General features: G+C 39.9%; 1 long non-coding RNA gene across 2 annotated transcripts in view; it reads right to left on the reverse strand.

Annotated features, from left to right (window-relative positions):
- Nucleotides 1–17166, reverse strand: part of LOC147914777 (uncharacterized) — a 140121-nt gene extending 122955 nt beyond the window's left edge. For both annotated transcript variants that reach the window (XR_015554894.1, XR_015554893.1), the window contains exon 1: nucleotides 17043–17166. This is a non-coding gene — a long non-coding RNA (uncharacterized LOC147914777). The remainder of the gene's footprint in view (nucleotides 1–17042) is intronic.
- Between the last annotated feature and the right edge of the window lie 6742 nt (nucleotides 17167–23908).

A 23908-nucleotide genomic window follows, 5' to 3' on the forward strand; every position in this document is an offset into this window, starting at 1 on the left:
TCTTCTCTACCCATAACACTTTATTTTCATCACTTGACTTTCTGCCCAGCTTTCCAACTAGAACTTGCTTAAAATTGCTGTCTTTCTGGAAGACTTTCATCACAACTTGAATCTAAATATGAATTCTACACTATAAGCCCCTTTATCTAGTAAATGTCATCCTTCTTCTCCATTTTGTCTAATTCTCCAGTATTTTGTCCATTTATATTGAAATTTCATCAGGCAAAGACCAAGTCCACCTTAGTATATTTAGAATTTCTGGGTTTCTGGTATTCAAACGACTTTCTGCTGTGCTGGCCTGGCTGTCTACAATGCTGGTCTAGGTTCTAGTCAGCCCAAACAGATTGGAGAGAAGATTGGGGGTCATGTTCACCCCCATCCCTAGCCTATCATATATCAAGACCCTCCGAAGCTTGTGCTCGGATGCTCAAGTTTGCACCCCAGCCTTTCCAGTCCATGATGCCAATAACTGTCCTCTCAGCTACAGAATGAGCAGTGTGGGTATAGAGTACCCCTCTATAGGTAGTGCTAGCTCAGAATATGTTATTGTTTGGAAATATGTTTTCCCCAAAGTTTCTTTATCTCCTCTGTGTGATTTGCCCTAAACAAGATAAAAATATGCTTAAGTAAACACAGGGTAGCTCAAGTGGGATTCCCAGAAAACCAATCCCTGGGCTCTTTTGCTAGCTTCTTCTGGGTCTTCCCATGGGACCACTTACAGGATTATGCACAGAGGCTGTAAGGACAGAAAACCTATCTTTTAGTAGTAGTTTATGAGAGTACATGATTCTAGGAAGTAAGGGCATTTCCCAGAAACCACTTGCTGTCAACTTAGAGTCCCCAGGCGGCCCCTTGATCTTTACCATCCTCACCTCCTCTGAGCTTACCTACCTGACAATGGACTTGTGTACATGTTTTGTCTCCCCTTGAGGGCAAAAACTTTGTCTTAGGTAGCTTTCTGTTCTCCATAGTCTCTTCCATTAGTAAACAATATACTTTAGTTTTTCATTAAATATGTTTAAAATGAATATATGGAAAACTGAAGGTTGGTATAAAAGTTATGTATTTTCTGTTTGAAATATGGGTCATCCAGTGAAATAAAAATCTTAAGAAAAGATAAATTCATTATGGTCAGGGCAAGCTTCTCACATGAACAAGGTACAAAGGGAGAATGAAGCATGTATGCCAAATTACAATGGGCAGGAAGTGATGCTGTATGACTGGCTAAGACCTCAGGTAAGGAGGAGAGTTACTCCTGAGAATAAATGACTTCTAAGCTTCATCCAGTTCTAGAGTTTTCTATATTTCCCTTTTTTCCTTACTTTCTCTCTTTTTTAGTCCTTCAACCTGACCTGATACTAAAACAAACATCTGGAATGAAAGCAAGAGTCAACAGCCAGATGTATATGGATTGAGGTAACTATTCCCTCTTCTCAACACCTGCTGCCCAGAGGAGTGAATAAAAATGGCAGCCCTTCATCTACTATTATAACCAAAATATCCTAATATATCAGGCAATGAGCCTATATATTAGCAAATGCATCTATTACATGAAACCAAAATAATTAGGGGCCACACACAAAAAAGACAAATCAAAATAAGATCTAATTAATGTTGATTAATACTTTTGAAAGAGAAATAAGAACTCTTGTGTGGTCTTTGTTTTAAGTGAAAATTAAAGACCAAGCAATTTAATAATATAATCTGTAGTATAAAACATACTCCAGAATCACATTTATTACCTCTTAAAATAAAAACGATGTGATGAAAATAAGTAGGTATAGAGTGGGAGGATCATAATTATCTACATTTTCTTTAATTTACCTCTTCTTGTTCTAGAATCCCCACTCCTGCTAATGTTTGTGGCAGTGGAAGAGAACGGTGGGGTGCTAATGCTAATGGTGGGGTGAAGTATAAGTGGCAGAGTCCTTAAATTTGACAACTAAAGGCATTTTGTTTACTTGCCAGGGTCTCATCTCCCATCTTTCCCTTTTGTTTTCCTGCCTCTTCCCTTCCTCTAGTAGAAAGAGTGTTTGAGTGAGAAGGTGTTCCTATTGAGGAGAACCTGAGTTCTTCCTTACTCTGTGATTTATTCTGTGTCAGTCCTTAAGCTTTGGTTCTCAGTATTTAAAGAGAATTTCTTTTAGTGTTTAGGAAAATTCCTTTCTCTTGTTGGCAAAGTTTCCTTTTGAGATAATTGAGTCAAAACAAAATCAATTTAGGAAACTGACTAGGGTTCATTAAAGTCCTCTTAGTTCTAGGTGGTGGCCTTTTTCTCTCGAAGCAGTCAATTGGCAACCAGGCATGTACTTCATGAGAAATTTTAAAAACACATCAGTCTAATGATGGATAAAGCAGATGTGGATGACTGGAAAAGAAAGTGGAAATGTGAATGGAGAAAAAGAAAAAAGAAAGGCAAAAGAGATAGAAGAAAAAGAAGATGAAGATTGGAAAGGAATCAGCCAACAAAGGAGGAGCTAGAGAGAGAGCAACAAAGTAAGAGAGAAAGAGGAGGACACGTGAAGGCCAGAACATATGTGCCAAGACATTAATGCTTTCCCACCCAATGGGAAGCTGGAGGGGTCTAGTCCTGCTCTCCTTCCTCCCACCGTCCACACTGCTGCGAGTGCTCTTTCCTTGAACAAATCACACATGGCCCCTCTGCTGCAGGCCTCCAGGCCTCCAGTGGCTCCTCTAAGATAGGATTTACTCTCTGCAGAGCCCTACAAAGCTGTGCCATAGCCATGCCACTCTACAGAAGCCATGTCAATGACACACATTCTCTCTCCTCTACGGTCCCTCATCCTGTTGAGCTGCTGAGCCATTGTATGATTTTTCCCACTGCCCCTCCCCCCCTTTATCTATCTGAATAATTCCTAGTCATCCTTAAAGACACTGCTCAAATGACACATCTTCCAGAATGCCTTCTGCATCTCTATCCATCCTCCTATATGCCCTTATGACAACGCATGAATAATTCTTGTAGTTATAAAAATCTGCTTGTCTGCCAAACCCATACAACTAGGCTGAAGTCACTTTTTTCTTTGTAGCCCTAATGCTTAACTCAGTGACTTATGCACACATAGTAGGAACTGGGTACGTACTTTTAAATAAGTTAATTTCAATCGGTTTTTTATTCTGTAAGAGTTGGCCCCATTGCCCTATGATACTGATGGAGACAAGAGTAGAGGGTGACATCCACCCTGCTACTCAGCCCAATCCTTTTCTTGTTTTACCATCCTGATTACCCTCATTCTCCAACTCTTGTGTGGTGGTTTTGGTCCCATATCCTATGCAGGCCCTGGGTGATACACATTAGAGTAGTCAACTCCTTATATCAGACATGAAACACAGTTCTAGCATTCCATACTTAGCCTTCACTCTTTAAAATACAAATACTGTCTGGCTCATCTACACAAACTATGTCTTTCAGAGAATCACAATCATTTTTTCTTGTCCCTTCAAACCATTCCCATGCCCTAACACTTCCATTATCAAAGACCCTTTTTACATATAGTGATTCTCAACCAGTGGCCTGTACATTCCTGGGGAAATGTTCCAGAATCCCAGGGAGGCAGGGTGAGGTACATCTACTTGGAAAATGCCCCTTTGGGAGTATAGACCTGCAGTTTAGAATCACTGACCAATAGGGTGAGAAGAGGAGCACAGAGTAAAGGCAGCCTTCAGTTCAAATGTAGGCATTGGCTGGGCTGGAACTGATGCAAATACTTTCCTAAAACATGTTTGTACCCAAGAGAAAAGTGGTAAGTTGAAAAATAAAACCATGTCTGGCTCCTTTCTAAAGGTACAACTTTTTCAGAAAACAGAAAATCCAAACTCCTTGGTTTTTGCTGGCTGTTGTATGATTGAAAAGGCAAGAGATAGCACATCAGGAGACTCTAAACGCCATGGAGCAAACCAGTATAAATGGTGGAAATTCAAGAGGTAACAAAGTCTCTGTGAATAAGACTACACTCTAAAGCTTTCTGTGGGGCCGGCCCAGTGGCGCAGTGGTTAAGTTCACGTGCTCCACTTCGGCAGCCCAGGGTTTGCAGGTTCGAATCCCTGGTGCAGATCTCTGCACCGCTCATCAAGCCATGTGTAGCGGCGTCCCACATACAAAATAGAGGAAGATGGACACAGATGTTGGCTCAGAGCCAATCTTCCTCACCAAAAACAAACCAACCAACCAAACACACACAACACACACACATGATAAATAAATAAATAAATAAAACTTTCTATGTCTACAAGTGTGTCCTACAATTGCAATGGCAAGGAGGAAAGACTGTATCCCTGGCTACAAGTGTTCCTAGAATAATTTCTGGGCTTAATGTTACATGGACAAGTTTCTTCTAGTTTTCAAAATCTCTCTGTGCTCATTTGCTATCTTCTACCATCAAAAGCTCTCATATTCCCCAACTTCAGGTCAAAGTAGCTGTCTCATTCATATAAAATATTGCCTTGCAAAAGATTATTACTTCTACTGCCTCATGACCTGTATATGTGAGTCACACTTACCTCAACATACTCAAGACATTTTACTTTTTTAAAAAGAAACAAAGAAAAATAACTATGAGTACTCATTAGCTAAAAAGAAGAAGGAGGCGGAGGAAAAAAGAACATTTCAGAGTCCTACATTGCGTCAAAGAAAGATTTCTCCATGTCTTGTATATGGATGAAGGAGATTTTCAAAACAAGATAGTCATTTCAAATAGTCTGCCCCCTGCTGATAGGTGTCCTACTCTGACATTGGTGCAGTGACAGGCCTTCTGATCTGAGAGTTACTGGTGATGAAGCTGGAATTCTCTCCAACTAGGGTTGCTAGATAAATGACAGGACATCCAGTTAAATTTGAATTTCAGATAAACAGCAAGTATTTATTTAGTGTAAGTATGTATTATGCAATATGTGGGACATATTTATATTTTAAAATGTAAGGATGTGGAGAAAAGGAAACCCTTGTGCCCTGTTGGTGAAAATGTAAATTGGTGCAGGCACTATGGAAAACAGCATGGAGGTTCCTCAAAAAAATTTTTTAAAAATTAAAAATAGAACTACTATATGATCCATCAATTCCACTTCTGGGTATTTATCTAGAGGAAACAATAACACTAACCTGAAAAGATATGCACACCTCCGTGTTCATTGCAGCATTATTTACAATAGCCAAGACGTGGAAACAACCTAAGTGCCCGTTGATGGATGAATGGATAAAGAAAATGTGGTATGTGTATATATACACACACATACACACATATACAATAAAACATTATTCAGCCATAAAAAAAGAAGAAAATCCTCCTATTTGCAATGACATGGATAGACCTGGAGGACATTATGCTAAGCGAAATAAGTCAGACAGAGAAGGAAAAATACCATATGATCTCACTTATATGTGGAATCTAAAAAACAAAAAAAAACCAAACTCATAGATACAGAGAACATATTGCTGGTTGTAGGGGGTGGGCGAAATGGGTGAAGGTGGTCAAAGGCACAAACATCTAGTTATAAAATAAATAAATGGAAAAAAAGTTCGTTGTTTATCTGAAATTCAAATCTAAGTGGACACCTTGTGTTTTTATTTGCTAAATGTAGCAGTCTTATTCCAGACACTCTGGGGACTTTGGACAACCCAGCCAAACCATTGCTCAACACTTAGATATGGTAACAAATCTCATACCAGGCCTAATATCTTTCAGATACATAAGGCTATTCTCTATTTGGCTACTAATCAAGATTTGGGCTTCCCTGTGGTAAGTATTGCTCACTATTGCTCGTCCCAGGGAAAGCTACTGTCTAACTTGGTCTTTAAAATCATCTGGACACCACTGGACTCTATTTTCAGTTATACTCATGGCGAGAGGAATTCCGGGATAGGTCCTGCTGCAGAGATATGGGAGCACATGATTCCTTCTCCCAGGAACAGAAATTACACCAAAAAAGCAAACTCAAAACTTTCCTAAGCAACTCTTGTGCTTCCAAACATCTCTCCTATTACCTCAGAATCCTGTGAGTGCTGGGCTCCTCCCCAGACCTGGCAACTCATGCCAAGAGGAGAGGAGAGGAGAGGAGAGAAGAGGGGAGGGGATGGGAGGGGACAGGAGGGGAGGGAAGGGGAAGAGAGGAGAGGAGAGGAGTGTGTGTGTTTGGGGGAAGAGGATGCACTTGTTCTCTGATTCTTCTCCTTTGGCCGAGAGGTATGGTGAGCAGAGAACACCTGCCTGACCAGTATATGTTCCTTGGGCCCAAAGATAGGGACTCCCTCCTGGAGCTACAAGCGCCAAATGGACTGTGGACCCAGAGAATCACTAAAAGGAGGAGGGGCAGCATCCAACAGCGGGCCAAGGAAATCAGAGAACCGAGGAGAGATGAAAGCAGGAAATAATATACTCGACAATAATCATCTTTGATGATTATATCCAGCAGGAGTTTTTCCCCAAGTGTCTTTTGTATCCTCTCAACCTGATGGTGAAAGGTAGAGACAGCCAAGGACTCAAGGACAGGGCAGAAACGGGCCTGAATTACACGACGCTCAATGTCACCCAACTGTTTGCTTTGTCATAGCCTGGCCCCAACTTTAATGGTACAGGAAAAGGTCTCACTTCCATTTCCAGAAGCCGTGTTGTCAGGACTTTGTAATGGAGCTTCTGTATGTATTTGAGAATGAGCTTAAACTCATTCCTAGATTACCAATTCTCCAACTGTCCCCCAAAACTAAGTCCTATTTCTCAAGCCTTATAACATTTTCATTACTCTTCTCTGGGATCTTTAATGTCAACATGTACAGAAGCCTTATCAGATACTGGTAAGATGCTATTGTGAAGAGAGCACTGGGTTAATAATCAGAGACCTGATTTCAACCCTAGGCCTCTGGAGTTCCTGGTACACAGGCTCTGCCCTGCCCCTAATGTACTGTGTTATCTGCGATCAGCCACCTAACCCCTTTCAACTTCAGTTTCTCATAAAACAGGAATACCAACACTGCTACCACCAATAACAACAAAAATAACAACAATAAACATGACATATATCATGAATAATACCAATAATAAAATAATAAGAGTCTTTTCTGCAAATAGCAGGTAAGAAATATTTGAAGACAAATATTTTTTTGTCCCCAGGATAACAAATCTTCCCCCAGTGGCAATACAGCGGGCCAGCTGGAATGGTACTGTCTTCTCATATTATGTTTGTAGGGGAATCTTTGGGAAAATCTCTTCCCAGGGACTAAATCTCCAAGCTCCTGACATGCAATGATTTTTCCTTGCTAAGGAAACACAGACTGTAGCCATTTTTTCAACTGAAGTCACTGTGTCCATCTCAGTAAAATATCTGCACTGAGGGAGAATAAATAACATGTGAAAATCTCCAGCTTAAATATAAGTCTCTGTAATCTATTGAGAAAGGACGTGGCCCTTTTGTTTGAGGTCAGCTGAGACTTTGCCTGAGAGTAGGACTTGAAGGAGACATTTTATTTTTAATAAACCAAGTGGGGTGGAGTGGGGAGGTCTGAGATCAAGTTAGTCTCTTTGCTTGCTGAACGGTGGCCCAAAATTTCCCTGCTGGGGCTTGGCTGTAGACTGAAGGCACCACTCTATTTTCATGCATCCTTACTTACTGAGCCATGCAAGGCAGACAGGGAGGTTCCTATCATCAGACAACAGGGCTTGAGCACATTGATGGGGTATCTAAATATCACATAGGCAATGCGCACAACCAAGAGTAAAAGAGTACATAAGCCCTTTGACTGTCTTTTTCACTATGGGGCTGAAATTTTTTTTCTATATATGATTACAACATTCTAAATATGATCTAGTCCAGAGAAGAAAAATTTCTTAATTTTAAATTCCTAAATCAATTTTCATCCCTTTATGAGAGTATATATGTCCTTGTCACTATAAACTATACAAATGAACCCCAGCACACTGATGGAATAATGGATGCAGGAGAGCAGGAACTCCCATTGAAGCAGGAACACTCAATGTTGTTCTTAGGTTTAATCTTAAAAACAATCAAAAGATCATGAATCTTCCAGTAATATCCATTAAAATGAGCTACATTAAGAGTCTACAGTCAAGCTAATAGATTGTTTTATATTATCCCGCCTCCAGCATAATTACTTTGTTTTTAATTTTTTGGTGAGGAAGATTAGCCCTGAGCTGACATCTGTTGCCAATCCTCCTCTTTTTCCTGAGGAAGACTGGCCCTGAGCTACAGCTTTGCCCATCTCCCTCTATTTTATATGTGGGACGCCTGCCATAGCATGGCTTGATGAGCAGTGTGTAAGTCCATGCCCGGGATCCGTACTGGCAAACCCAGGGCCACTGAAGCAGAGTGCACAAACTTAACCACTACACCACTGGCCTGGCCCCATAATAATCAGTTTTTAAAATGATTAACTTCTCTTAGTGTCTAGACCTCCTCAACAGCCTCTCTTTATCATAAGAGAGAAGAAAATTTTGACAAGGCCTGAGATTATCCACAAGAAGACTTTTAGAACTGAGAAATGTACATTTTAAAGGACTCAGAACCCCAATTTAATAATTCAGGCCTGTCTAGAACTCTAGGAACAAAAGGAATGGGGCGCCTCAATCATTTATGATTAGAAACCTCATCTTCCCACAGAAAGAGTCCTTTCCATCAATGGTGAACAGGCTCTTCCTTGTAATTGCTCACTCACCTACTGCTGTGGGTCAAATTGTGTCCCCCTAAAGATATATTGATGTCCTAATTCCCAGTACCTCTGAATGTAACTTTATTTAGAAATAACGTTTGTAGATGTGATCAAGTTAAAATGAGGTCATTAGTGTGGACCCTAATCCTATATGACAGGTGTCCTTATAAGAAGAAGAGAAGAGACAGAGACAGACACACAGGGAAGAGTGCCATGTAAAACAGAGGCAGAGATCGGAGGGACGGAGCTGCAAGCCAAGGAACGCCAAGGTTTGATGCCACCACCAGAAGCCAAGAAGAGACAAAGAAGGATTCTACCCAGAGTCTCAGAGAGAGCATGGCCCTGCCAACACCTTGACTTTGGACTTTTAGCCTCCAAGACTGTGAAAGAATACATTTCTGTTGTTTTAAGCTATACAGTTTGTAGACCTCTGTTACAGCAGCCCTGGAAAACTAATACACCTGCCTAAGGGAAAGAAAACAACTTGACGGGCAGGTTCGAATTCTTAATGAATGAGTTGATATATACACAGATTAGACTTTTACAAATATAAGATTATCCCCACTAAAGATCCCTGAGGTCCTTCCATCCATAGAACCTCTCGCCTTTCTGCCACCAATGTCTGAATGCTTGCAATCTGACAGTCACAGTGCTAAACAGTTTACATCCATTGTTCCACTTAGTCCTTATAGTAGCCCTCTAAGATACGCATAATTTTCCCTATTTTGCAAATGGAAAAAAAATGAGTGTTGGAGAGGTTAGACAAGTAACTTGCCTCAGGTCACAAAGCTAGTAAGTAGGGATCCATGATTTAAACCAGGTCTGTTTGATATTCATTTCCAGGCTCTTAACCATAGCACTTACTGATTTTACTTCTCACTTATCCAACAATATTTAACCTCCTCAAACGTTCTTTTCTACTCATGGCATAGAACACTGTTTCTAAATTGGGCATAGGGAAGTGACCAGAATCATCTCATGGGGTGCTTTTTCAAAACTTGTAACACCTTAAAAAATACTAGCACAGAACTTCAAATATTTTCTCCTCTCTCTCTAACATTCCACATAACCCCATAACCCTCCCCCCACTTTCTCAGGCTAAATACCACTCACCCTTCTTGCAAGTGTCCATTTAAGTGTAATTTATTTATTCAGTGATCTTTCCTTGATGTCATAGTCTAGTTGGGGCCTGTAATAATACAGCCTCACAGCACCCTGCACTTCTCCTTCAAGGCACTTATCACAATCAAAACTAAACAATTATTTGGGTAGCAGGAGAGACCTGCTAACTGGTCTAAGGACCTGTTAGTATGACTCACATGGAAGTCTGAGTAACTGACTCTTATACTAGCTCCATTGCTCCAAGGTTAGGAAAATGTGTAGACTAGGCTGCATTAGCCTGGGGAAGCTGAGAGTGATCAATAAGGAGTGTATTCATGCAAAAGTGTGCTCTTAGTACTGTCCTCTGCCATCGTATCAAACATTTATAAAAATGAAATGGCTCAGTTGAATGGTCCTGGTCATGTCCAGACTAGACAATGTGCACAACTGCTCTTGTCTTAGGTATGGAAGGCTGTGCTTAGAGGGAGGCAACTGATTCCAGAAGATGTGATGTGACCCTCTCTCTCTCAGTCTTATCAACAGCTGGGGTATCTGCAAGCTGCTATCTCTGCGATTGGAGATTATTGCCATTCTCTCTGCTGTGTGTCTGCCTATGCTGATTTCCTCCTGAATACTGCAGAGAAGTAAATCTTATTTAATTCCCCAGGTGATGTTTGCTCTGTAAAATAAATTACTGCATTTCTCAAGACCTAGTAAGCATGGGATATTTCTCTCAATAATTAAGATTCCCCTTTCAGTGTGAAGAAGGATGAAACATTAAATATAGGTCCAAATCTTCTAACTTTTCTCAGGAAGTCTAAAAATTTTTTACTGTAACAAACGTAGATGAAAGAAAACAAATTCCTTCTCTAACAATTAGGCCTATATGTATAAAATAGCGCTCACAGAGGAAAATGTAGGCCGATCCCGTTAATCCAAGTAAATAAATAAAATCCAAATGAAATCTCTCATTTCACTCCCCCATCTTCAATTGTTATATGCCTTAGTTTATATATCTCTCCCGGCAAGGAGCACAGAGGTTGTTTAGGTGTCAGGCCTTAAATTAACAACCTCTTTTCTCTAAATATTATATGCACCCAAGATTTGACATAATTTTTCCCCACAGATCTAAATGCTGGGATTGGCAAAGACATTGCCAAAGGTCCATCTCACGAATCTCGGGATGTGGCCTGCCTGCATGCAGTCTGTAGGTTTATAAATCTATTTTTAAATTTTATAAATCTATAAAGATAGATTTATCTAACTTAGTCTGCAATGTTTTCTAAAGAATGTTTAAATTGGTCAGGATTTGCCACATAACAAACAACCCCAACTCTCAATGACTTACAACCACAAATATTTATTTCTTACTCATAGGCCTGCCTCGTGGCTGGGGCTCTGCTGGGCTCAGCAGGAATCCATTGGCATCTGCTGGGTTTGACTGAACTTGGTTGCAAACTACAGGTAGGGTTCCTTACTGCTCCACGTGTCTCCTCAGTCTAGGACTGCAGAAGGAGCCTTTCTCAAGGTAAATGCAGGAGAGCAAGTGGGGTGAGAGATAAAGGCGCTTTTTAAAGCCAGAGCTGACTTTGTCCCTCATTTCATTAGGCAATCCAAATCACATGACCAAATCCAAAACCAATGTGGTGAGTGATAAATATTCTATCTGTTCTATTGGGAAGCCCAAAAGAGTTACATGGTAAAGGCTGTGGATGTATCATTCTACTACCAGGAAGGGATGAAAAGTTGGCAATGATGACCCAAACTAACACAGTTGTCAACGTTTACAAATTGGCATGTTGTCCACAAAAAATCCGAATTTCCAGCTTTTCTTGAAAAATAAGAAGATTTAGTAATATGAGCCCAGAGCTCAAAATATAATTTACCCCATTTTCACAGAGGAATAGAAATAGGACTCCCAAAAGAAGACAAAGCAGCTCTTATTTCTCTGAATCATGATCTATGAATCAGTAATCATCCACACGAGCAGTCACTCTTAGTCTAAGGGAAAGCCCACTGTGTCTGGGCTTCAGATGTCTGGGTTCAAATCCTGGCTCACCACTTACTACCTGCATAACATTGGGCAAGTCACTTCATCTCTCTGAACATCCATTTCTTCATCTCATAGAGTTGTGGTGAAGACTAATTGAGATAATATATGTGAAAGTTGTTCTGTGAATTGAAACATGCTACAGATGTTAGTTGTCATTATCAGCAGGGCTCACCTAGTGAAACTCAAATTACTATTTAAGGAAATGACCAATTTGCATAGCTACCTGGATTTTTACTGTCAACGACTTTGACTGGGATTCAAATGCTTTAACAGCAGAGTTATTTCATTCACTGGAGATCCAGCTGGTGTAGCAGTTGAGACGTGCACTAAAAGATGCTTGGAAATACCTGCTGGTCTTTTAGCTATTGTGCTATAAAACCAGGTAGGGGAATCCTTTTATCATTTCCACAGCTGAATATGCTTTCAACCCCCTAACAGAGCCAAAATTGTCAGACCAAATTCCACTTGTGATGAAATCCAACTAGGTTAACATGCTCTTTCCTTGTTAACCACCCAGGCTTTTCTGGATGAAATCCTGCAGCCCTAAAACAGGCAAAACTTGACTTAACTTCAAGGAAAGTTTTGGATTTCAATGGACCTTTGAAGTCCCTTCAAAAGAGATAACGACTTCAATGAGAGGTTTGCCTATACAGAGGACCACAGAGGCAGGCCATTTGTAGAAATTCAGTTCATCTGGGAGCAGAAGTTGTCTGGTGAAAATTGGTTCAGTAAGGAGGGGCTAAGTGAAGCATGTAAGTTCAAACTCAGGAGAATGAAAATGAGTCTATTTTAGATCATCAAACTTTGTTGTTGTGTATTTTTCCTCTTGAGTTTATTATGAAAGCAAGCCTTTTATTTTTTTTGCCATGAAGGCCAATCAATTTAATAACTGTGCTTAAATTAGAGCCACAATATACTATACAAAATTTAGGAAATTCCTAGCACATGATAAGTTTTCAATATATATTTATTTAATAAACAAGTATTTTGAAATAAAGATTTCCACAAAGGCTGTGAATTCAGGCTTTGACTCATGAATAAAGACCTTCAATTTATATTACGTGCATTCTTCAACACTAGATAAGCTGAAGTGGCAATTCTTCAAATAGTTTTTATCACACAATATTTTCCAAATCAAGCTAATAATAATTGCATAGTGGGGATCTTTATCTCAAAACATTTCTATCAGGGCACGTTATGCTGTAACTAAATCATTTTTACTGTGAAAGTTATTGTTTTCTAAGCTGCAAGAAGTGTAAAATGGTGCCACAGGAAGTTAATTATAGCAAATGGATTTAACCAGAGCTCACTGCAGAAGAGATTTCATCAAATAACTGTAATGCATTTATATATATAGTTGACATTCCATAAGAAGAGTTTTCTTTCTGGAAAATGTGGTTCCTGAATATGTATTGGAATTCCTGGAGTCCCTTCAATTTGAAAGACAGTAACTCCAACAGGTATGAACCAAAGGATGCTCTCTAGCTAAGAAAGTTGTTAATATACTAACTCATATCCGCTAGAGATTTTTAGAATGTTCTTCAGCTGGACGTTGTACTGATTCAGCAATGGTCAAAACACAAATTCTAAAACACAATACTTTTTTCCAGAAAAAACAGCATATTGTATTCTGTGCTGAATTCTAAGGATTTTATTTAGTCTGCAGATTAAGATCTCAGAGTAAATATAATAAAAATACTTTAAAGGTTGTGTATCAACAAGGTGTCAGTGTGCATAAGGATGAAGTATTCTAGTCATAATTAAATTTCAAATCTAATTATAATTTGAGGCGTCCTTTTAATTACATTGCAATATTTTCTTTTCCTAGGAAGATGAGTGGTATAGCATCTTTTATCTGTAATTTTCATTTAATTAAAAATGTAAATAAATCAAACCTCCTTCTTAAAAATATTTACTTTGCACATAAAAAAGAGGATTTATAAAGTTAGGTTTTATCTAGTTAATCATATTTACTTTGAACCGTAAACATATGATGTATGAATATATAGGAGTAGCGATCTAAATTTCCCTGAATATTATGAAGTGAAGAAAAAAAAGTGTTGCCAGTAATTATCTTTCCTGCCAGTGAGAATTCTTCCACCACTTCTGGCAAAATCCTATTAATCCTTCAAAGCCAAGTTCAAATGCCACCTCCTTTGTGTGGAGGCTTCCCCATCTCCCAAAGCCAAAGTCAGGGGTAGGCAACTGAGCAACAGCCAGCAACTTAAATCCGCAGGGGACATTGAAATATCCCTGGGATTTTACTAAATCCCTGGGGAAAAGAGTCTTTACCAGAGTTCCCTCAGAAAGAGGACTACATGTTGTTAAAAAGAAACTGGAACCATTTGGGGGAGGAGGGAAACTGTGCCCCTCCCCCAAGTGGCATATATGAGTATCAGAGAGCACTAAATGGCCTCCTAAAGATCCAGCTTCTTGGCAAGCTTCAACTCTCCTCTGTGGGATGTACAAGTATAAAGCCAAAATGGGATTCTTGGACAACAGAGGACAGGCTGGGAATAGGCTTGAGTGTTTCTCTTCTGCCCTACCCCCAGACAGTGATAAACCTCTTCTCTAAGTTAATGTTAAACAAATATTTGCAAACACCATCTAGTCCTATTTCCTTATACTACTCCAACATCAGACCATAGAATATAAACTAGGAAAAGAGGGATATGAGAACGTGAAAGGGTAAGTCACAGTGAAAAGATGATAAGATCAATGAATGGCAGAACCTATAAGCTGGGAGGAATTTTGGAATGGAGAATGAGCTGGAAACTTAGGAGGGGGTGATTAGAGAGTGGGAACTTGAATTGAGATTGTAGGGAGATTGTAATTATTTGTAATGATCAAGGTTTGGCTATGACACGGGAGCCAAAGACTGAGCTAGGGTGGAGGATAAGGTCACTGGAGCAAAGGAAGCCAAGAGGAGCAAGCAGGTGGAAGGATTGTCCTCAAGAATAATGAAATCACCAAGAATTATGACAGACAACATTGGAGTCAGTGACAGTGAGCCAGGAACTCAAATGTTCAAGGAATTAGGGAGAGTAGCCCAGGGTGCCTTAGACGACAACAACAAAGAGAAGGTAGGAGGTAGTTTGATGGTTTGATGACTTCAGACTCAAAGTTGGGGTTTATAATCAGAAAGAAGGAAGAAGGGCTAGAAGTAGCAATAGGAGCAGAAAGGCATCTAACCTACCTCCGCACAACAATGAGAGAGAGAAAACAAGTATCAGTTGAAAGAGGAGGCAGTGTCTTTAGGGGAGAACCAGGTTTTTCAGCTAGTGAAATAAACTAACAGGGATTCGGAAATAAAGGGAAAGTTCACAAAAGAGGTTGAGGATATAAGGGATTTTTGCTGATGGCTGACTATGAATTCCAGGAGACAGAGTCCAAGTGTTGGTGGTATTGGAGAGAGATAGGCCATGGGATCATGAAAGGGGCTACACAGAGCTATATGGGCAGTAAGGTGTGGAGTTGTGGGATTACCTTGCCATGTTGGGCTTCTTGGGGTACTGAAATAAACAGGGTTAAAGAATGAAATTAGATTAGTCCTGATAGTCTCAAGTCAGATGGTGATTATGAGGCCTTGAGTGTTGTGCATGAAGAGGGGACATGGGTTAGCCAGGATCTATAAGACCTAGGACACTTTCTTCCCCCCTGCCAGTTTGGAGGCCGTGACAAGGTAGTCTCTGTTAGGGCACTGGGACCGCTCTGGCACCATCTCTTAACAACTGGAGCACTCAGGGCAAAGGATTTTACCCTGAGCATCTGGGGCTCTTAACTCCTGCTCCACTATGACCTTTATTTTTTCTTTAAAAAATGGAGATCCAGGGGCCGGTCCCGTGGCATAGTGGTTAAGTGAGCACGCTCCGCTGCTGGTGGCCGGGGCACGCACTGACGCACCACTTGTCAGGCCATGCTGTGGCAACGTCCCATATAAAGTAGAAAAAGACAGGCACGGATGTTAGCTCAGGGCCAGTCTTCTTCAGCAAAAAGAGGAGGATTGGCATGGATGCTAGCTCAGGGCTGATCTTCCTCACCAAAAAAAAAAGGAGATCCATTAAATATTTTTGAGGTCAAGAATGACAAAATTCAAGTTATGTTTTAGGAAAATCCAGTCAATTTCAGAAGTTGGTCTCAGAGGGCCAATGGGCATTGATGATGGATCGCCTCTAAGATTTCACACTGGAAGGAATGTCTTCTGATCATTAACAGCCCGGATGTTGCCCCTGCCTTTTCAAAGGGCCATCAATGATCAGAAGATATTCCTTCCAGTGCAAAACCTTAGGGGCTCTGGATTTTATTTTATTGAGAAGCCATTATTTCCTGAAAGGAAACCACACTAAAAACTACTGGATTCACTGATCCTTCTGTGAAAACACTCTTCCCCTAGAAACATTCTCTCACCCTGTTCGAGTTGTTGATCACAGGTTACCTTCACAGCAGGCCTCTGGACCACCCTATTTGAAAACGCTACTCCTACTCCCGTCCCCGTGTTATATTCCTCCATAACATACTTTACAGCTCTTTCATTTCTTTGGCTGCAGTCTTACCACCCCCATCTCCAAAGTAGAAGATAAACCTCCACGAGGACAGGGATGTCTGTTTTTTCTGTCCCTTTTTATATTCCCAGAGTACAGTGAGTACTCAGTAAATGTTTGTTAAATAAATCTGGTTTCACCTCTACTTTTCCTGACTCATGTTCCACCCCACATCAAATGATTCTACCTCAGCAGACTAGTCAGGGCCTCCCTATTTGCTGGGCCCTTCCATATCTTCATGCTTTTCCTCAAGGAATTCCCTCCACCTGCAATGCACCTTTCCCACATTGTCCATTTATGGAATTTCTATTCACCTTTTAAAACCCAATTTAAATATTTCCTCATTCATTAGGGTTTTATTTGAAATCAGTATTCTGATGCCAGTATCGAGATCAGTATTCTGATATCACCAATCACAATGTATTTTTTTCCTTCCTCATTATTCTCACAATATTTAATTTATATACCTATTTATATTTTTATTCTGTTTATTATTATAGCTAGTTGTTCATGAGTCTGTATCTCCAACTAGAATTTATAAGCCTCTTGAAATCAAGGATTATTCCCTAATCATGGTTATATTTTAAAGGATTTATGACAATACTTGGCATAACACAAGTCCTGGAATGGATTGAATTACTTTTGTACCTTGTTTTGTCTGTGTACTCACCCCAGCCATTTTTTTTTCATCTTATTCCATGATCCAGATTCTGGCATCAATCGGCTCCTCACTTGGCTGGAAGCTATTGTATAATCTAAACGTAAAATGAGAACAATAGCATAACATCAGTTCCACGTGCTTCTCAACTGTGATGGTTAATTTTATGCCAACTTCACTGGCCACAGAGTGCCCAACTGAACATTATTTCCAGGAGTGTTTGTGAGGGTGTTTCTGGATGAGATTAGCCTTTGAATTGTGGACTCAGTAAAGTAGAATGCCCTCAAGGGTGTGAATAGAACAAAAAGTAGAAGGAGAAGGAATTCACGCCCCTCCTGCCCCTTATTTTTTGCTTCCTGCCTGCTTAAATTGAGATATCTCATCTCATCTTCTCTGGTCCTCAAACTAGGATTTAAACCATTGGCTCCCCTGGTTCTCAAGTCTTCAGACTCAGTCTGAATTACACCACCAGCTTTCCTGAGTCTCCAGCTTGCATAGGGCAGATTGTGGGATGGCTCAGCCTCCACAATCGCATAATTCTTCTTAATCAATCAATCAATCAATCTCTCTCTTTCTCTTTATATATATAGATATATATATATATATCCATATATATATCCATATCTATATATATTATATCTATATCTATATCTATATCTATATCTATATCTATATATCTATATCTGTAGATAGATATAAATATATATCCCTCCTACTGGTTCTGTTTCTCAGGAGAACCTTGGCTAATACATTGACCTTGGAGCTCCCTGACTATCTGACTTTACAGGATATAACATAGCCAGGTTACACTGTTGGACCCAAAGAGGGAGCTCAGGTTTCCTCATGCCTTCCCTGTGAATGGAAAAAAGTGAGAATAAGGACATGTTACGGTGTGTGCAAAGCCTCGTTGGGGCAGGGGTTGTAGTTTTACCAAGGTATAAAATGGGTTAAAAGTTTGACTACGTTTTAGTTGGTTTAACTGTGGTTTTCTTCCTTTTATGAAATTGAGGAAATAAAAGAGTTAGAGGTAGGGTTGGTGCTTTAGTTGAGATGGCTGAAATTAGAGCAAATAAAAAATTCTTGATGTCCTGCAACCCAGGAGTAACCATACCCCCTGAGGTTTCCTCTTAGAAGCCAATCTGGAGTAAAAAACTAAAAGTTTCAGATTCTGAAAATAACTCCTTTCCTTCTTTTATTCAATCAACAAACTTTTATTAAACACTGTGCCCTAACCTTTGCACAAAGAGGCTCTGTGGACACAAAAGCAAATAAAAACAAGCTCCTTTCTTTTAAAGGTCAATAACATGATCGGTCCAATGTTTCATCTATGTACACGGAATAAAAAAGAGACACATCTAATATACATTTGCTGAGCATCTGCTGTGTACTAGGCCCACTCACAACTAAACAGTCCCTGCCTTCCAGGAGTTCATAATCCAGTGGGGAAAACAGTTTAATGCATTTCCATATGGAAGAATAAAAACCTATTCTATGTATGTACTAGTCCTATTGGACACAGAGTGGGAGGAACAGGAATAACTCTACCTGGTTTGGAAACAAAGAGAGGCATGTGTGTTTGAAAGTTTAAAAGTCTAAGGTCAGGTTAGAAAGATGAGAAATTCACTTATGTACTGCAGGGAAGGAAATCACCCAAGCTTGCAAAAGTCAGCTTGTGAAGGTCCCCTATAGCCTCTTAAGGAGTATCATAGAGGTATTCGCAGAGATGACTACAGAAAATGTCTTGAAAGTGAAACAACCTGAAGGTAGGGACCCCAGTTAGGAATGATTTCTGAGGGTCCCAGAATTTTGGATTTGGGCCTGTGAAATCATTTTTAGATCTAGGGGTTTGAAAAGAATTGAGCTTAATTAAAAAGCTTTTATTAAAGAGCTTTACTATACAAAATAAGGGAATTTTACAAAAGCAGTTTGTCTAGCACTACCATGATCTCATAATACAAAAGACATTTTAAAACTTATTTGTGGAACCATCCCTGTTGGCCTAAAGTTTGGCACGCTCCGCTTCAGCAGCCCGAGTTCGGTTCCTGGGCGTGGAACCACACCACTCATCTGTCAGTAGCCACACTGTGGCAGCAACTCACATAGAAGAACTAAAATGACTTACAACTAGAATATACAAGTATGTACTGGGGCTTTGGGGAGGAAAAAAAAAAAACTTATTTGTGTATAATATACATAGCAAAAAGCTCATATCCTAAGTGACACATATAATGCACATAAGTGACAGCTCAATGAATTTTTACAAACTAAACCCATTTGTGTATCTAGCACTCAGATGAAGAACTAGAACATTACCCATAGCCCAGAAACCCCCTTATGCTCCCTTCATTCACCACCCCACTCCTCAGTGACTTTTAACGTTAAAGATTAGTTCTCCTTGTTTATGTAAAATAAGGGATGTTTTAGCAGCAAAAAAATAGGAAAGTGATAATTACAAATTTTAAAAGTCAATGTCTTTTAGTTGAATAAGTTTGGATTCACGAAAAACTCACCTTTTAAAATATTATTGATTTTTTTTTCATTTTATTGTAAATTGGTGAAAAATTTATCATGGATCTGTATTGGTCCATGGACCCACCTCGAGAAATCAACGGTCAAGGTGAAAGATGATGGAAAACCTGAATTTTATTAGTTATAATGAGAACAAAGAGAAAAAAGAGAGATGTAGATGACTAAAAAAAAAGGGCTCTTGACAGTTATATAAGTGTGTGTTGGGGAGAAAGAAGAGTCTAGAATAAATATCAGGTTTCAGGTTTGAGAGTCTGAGTGTGTACTGGTTCCAATAATTAAGAAAAAGGAATAAAGGAAAGGGAATTTGGTATCTGTAAAATAAGATTTTAATTTAAGACAATGAATTTGAGGTTTCTAAGGAACACTCAGGTATAGATTCCTAAAAAGATTTGTTTTTAAGAATAAAGGTTGGCATATCTATTGTTGGGAGACCATTCTCCATGGTTCTCCCATGTTTCTACATGTATTGTGAGCAGGGCACTTACCGCCCTTTGTTGCAGACTATATTTTTAAGGATGTTTGTATGAAAAACAGCCTTGGAAGATAGAGAATGTCTCCCACCAGAGCAAAGGGCAGGCATGTTTATTGCCTATTATAAAAGATTCAGGTTCCCTAAATTCAATATTCCTCTCATGTAACACAACCCACTAAGTGTGAGGTGTCATCTGTCCCTGTTTGTAACACTCTGAGAGAATTGGGGTTCAGGGAATCAGTGCAAACTGCTAACACTCTGGCTATTGCCGTTGCTGTAAGTAATAAACTATCCATTGTCTCTGATTCAGGAGTCTCATATCTTCTACCAACACCCATAAAAATAGGGCAGGTTAACATGTTAACTTGCAAGTACAGTAAAATCTTAAACCCTTCAAGGGTCTTGCCATTTATCTTTAAAGTATTCCAACATTTTAATTTATATAAATCATCTTACTTTTTTCAGTTTCGGACCTCACCACATTAAGGTCTTAACAGTTAACTGACAGTCTAACATTTTTACAACTCTTAGCAGGATTAATTCTGACAGCTGAGGAAATGACCGTCAGCATTCTGTAGAAGGAAAAATCAAGATACCACTCATACATGGTTGTTTTACTATTACAATTACTTGGCATCTAACACATTGTTTTGTATACGGGCTCAGTAAAATGTGAAATGAATCTAATTGGCTAAAATCTGATCAAATCTTGACTAAAATTCTTCAGAATCCCAGGATCCACAGTGTAACATGAATTAACAGTATAATAGAAGTCCAAGGAGAATAAATATCGAGAAGAGCCCTGTAATGATCCCCCCAAAATGTCCATATCCTAATCTCAAGAACCTATAAATATGTTACCTTGCGTGGCAAAAGAGACTGTGCAGATGTGATTAAGTTAAGGATCTTGAGATAGGGAGGTTATCTTGGATTATCTGGGTTGGCCCAAGGTAATCACAGAGGTCCCTATAAGGAAAAGAGGGAGGCAGGAGTGTCAGAGTCAGAGAAGGAGACGTGATGATAGAATCAGAGGTCAGGGAGAGAGAGGGCGACAAAGAGAGAGAGATTTGAATGTGCTACACTACTGGCTTTGAATATGGAGGGAGGGGCCCTAACCCAAGGAATGTAGGCAGCCTCTAGCAGCTAGAAAATGAAAGGAAATAGATTCTCCCCTACAGCCTCTATCCAAAAAAATGCAGCCCTGTTGACATCTTGATTTTTGGATTTCTGATTTCCATAAACATAAGAAAATAAATTTGTGTTATTTTAAGCCACTGTATTTGTGGTAATTTGTCACAGCATCAATAGAAACTTCCTTGGTTATTTTTTATGTTTATATTGCTTTCTATTTCTAATGTAACCCTTAGGCAACACTGGGCTGAAATGAATTCTGCTTTATATACTTGCTCTTTCTCACTAAGAGGTAGAATCGCTTCCAGAAAAGTGGGAGAAGGAGAGGGAGTTTCTCTAAGTAGTGAAAAAAGAAAAACCACCCCTGAAGCTTTCATAGTTAAACAAATAAACACACAAAACAAAACCACTTTCCAAGTATCAACCACAGGCCTACAAGAGAGAAATAAATGGAACAAACATATCGGTACTGTGGTAGAAAAAAGATGCAGACTCCCCAATTCCCTTGACTTTCTGCTTTACCTAGTTTCCAGTCTAGGTTGGGACTCTAACCAAGCTGTCTGATTATTCTCTCCCTGAAAAAGGAGTCATGGTATGGGGAATAGAAACTGAGGTCTAGCCAGGAAGCATATACTGGGGCATGCGCATGGGTGTACTATCTGTAGTGCCCATAGGCATGAGATGCAAAATTCTTGAAAGAAATTCAATCCACATGATGTGGTCTATCTAGCTCTCAATCCAAAGGAACTAGGTTCATAAGGAGAGTACAGATATGAGTTACTGGACAGAACTTTGGACAGTGGTTGAGTGGGGATTTGAGAAGGATGTAGGAGGGAAAACCTGATGTAATCATTACGCAGACACAGTTTCATAAGATTTCTGTGGTATCAGATGCAGGCAAGCTCTGAGGGCTTAAGGGCAGAGCTTAGAGCTGGCCAGAGCTGCCTCTGAATGGTAGGCTTTGCTCAGTGCTGAGCTGTTAATACGAATGAACTAATATGCATTTTCAGCATATGCTGCTGGGCATTCCTGAGCTACCTGTTCAGGCAACCCCCAAACTGCAGCTCCTCCCACTTAAGCTGTGCTGGAAGTACCCTCCCTGGAAACCACTGTTTCTGTGTGCCATCATGTACCACTAGCATCTCAGGAGTGTCCTCTAGCTCCTGTCATCCTGCCGAGCTCTTTCCTTTATCTCTTTGGAAATGGTCAGTACTCCTTATATAGTTTCTGCCTCTTTTCGGTTTCAAAGTGGGGAGCTCATTTCAATATTTGACACTCCTAGTGGAGGCCAGAAGGTTAACCCAGTTCAGTTTAACAGTGACCACTTACTATGTGCCAGATACCATGGTAGTTAGGCAGGAAGAAATTAGAGACAAAAGCATGCTCTTTGCCGTTAAGGAATTGACGATTGAATGATACTTCAGCTCTTTCTGGATCTGCAATCCCTCTTCCATAATTGGAAGGGCAGGGTAACTACAGCTCCTCTCCCCACACCCCTGCCCATAGACAGTTCACCCGTCCTTATGATTGTGTGGCTGAGGAGCTGCTTCAGCCTTCCTCAATTGTGCACCGTCCATGACTCAACCTACAGGATCAATGTCTGTGGGGTTTAACAGGCCCTTTTGTGTAAACATTCTTTCATCATAAAAGTTTCTCTATTTGGGAGATGCAGGAAGTGTGAAATCATATTTTCCACATTGCCTTAATCAGACTTCGTTTTTATCCTAGACTTTCGGATCCATTGGAGCAAACAGTCACAAGTTCTCCATTTTTCCAGGAAAGCCACGCAACTCCCAGGGAGAGCAAGACAAAAGGTCATCACAAGGTCTCTGGCATTTTTTTTTAACTCTGAGTCAAAATATGTATACCACCATTGTCTTTCATCCTAGAAATCTGCATTGCTAAATATTTTTCAGTGACAAAGCTCAGAGCCTACAAGTATATTAAAAGCAAAACCAAGCCTCCCACCAAAAAGAAAGAAAAAGAAAGAGAAAGCAATTTCTCACCAAACAGGCCCATACATAGATAAAAGGCACTTAGATTTTTACCAGAATTGTCACAGAATAGATTCAAAGCCTTTCCAAGACAAATGGAAGGTCGTTTTCTGCCCTTGTTTTGGTTTAACATACTCACATAAGCAGTTACACCTGTGCCTAAGGGTTTTTCTGGACTTCATCTTTTAAAACCCTTGAAGTATTCTTTCTTTACTTGGCATCTTATTTTTGCACATGAGGAGATTTGGATCAGAAAGACCTTGATGGAAGTACTCAGTGGTAGTGTTCTTTTTCTAACTTGGCTTGCATAGCTGCCATTCCTCTCAATTCTCATGAAAACACACATGATTCCATGATCCTGCCCCCTCTCAGTGTATAGTACCATCCTGCAGGCCGCTCACAGAGGCACCCGGGACTTTCCTACACTAATTGTCTCCCAGCCAGTTGCTGCCTTTCCTACAGCAGCCCAAGCCAGACTTTGTTGCAGCCTGTGAGTATTATTCACTCCAGTGTGTGATGCCAAAATCATTCCACAAGGCTTGCTCCAAGTTTTCCTGTCAAGATAATCTTCCAGCCTGATGTATAGTAGATTAGCATAGAGCATTAAGACTACACTCACAATCTTATAAAACTGGCATCACAGCTTCCTAAGTTGAACAATGGAATAGATCTACCCTTTAAAACTGAAGGGTAAAATAGATTTTCAGAAAGGGTATCAATTTCTATAAGACTGACTGACTTAAGGATTTAGA

The sequence above is a fragment of the Ceratotherium simum genome, chromosome 17, assembly GCF_057802395.1.
Source record: "Ceratotherium simum simum isolate JZ-2026a chromosome 17, ASM5780239v1, whole genome shotgun sequence".
Lineage (NCBI taxonomy): Eukaryota > Metazoa > Chordata > Mammalia > Perissodactyla > Rhinocerotidae > Ceratotherium > Ceratotherium simum.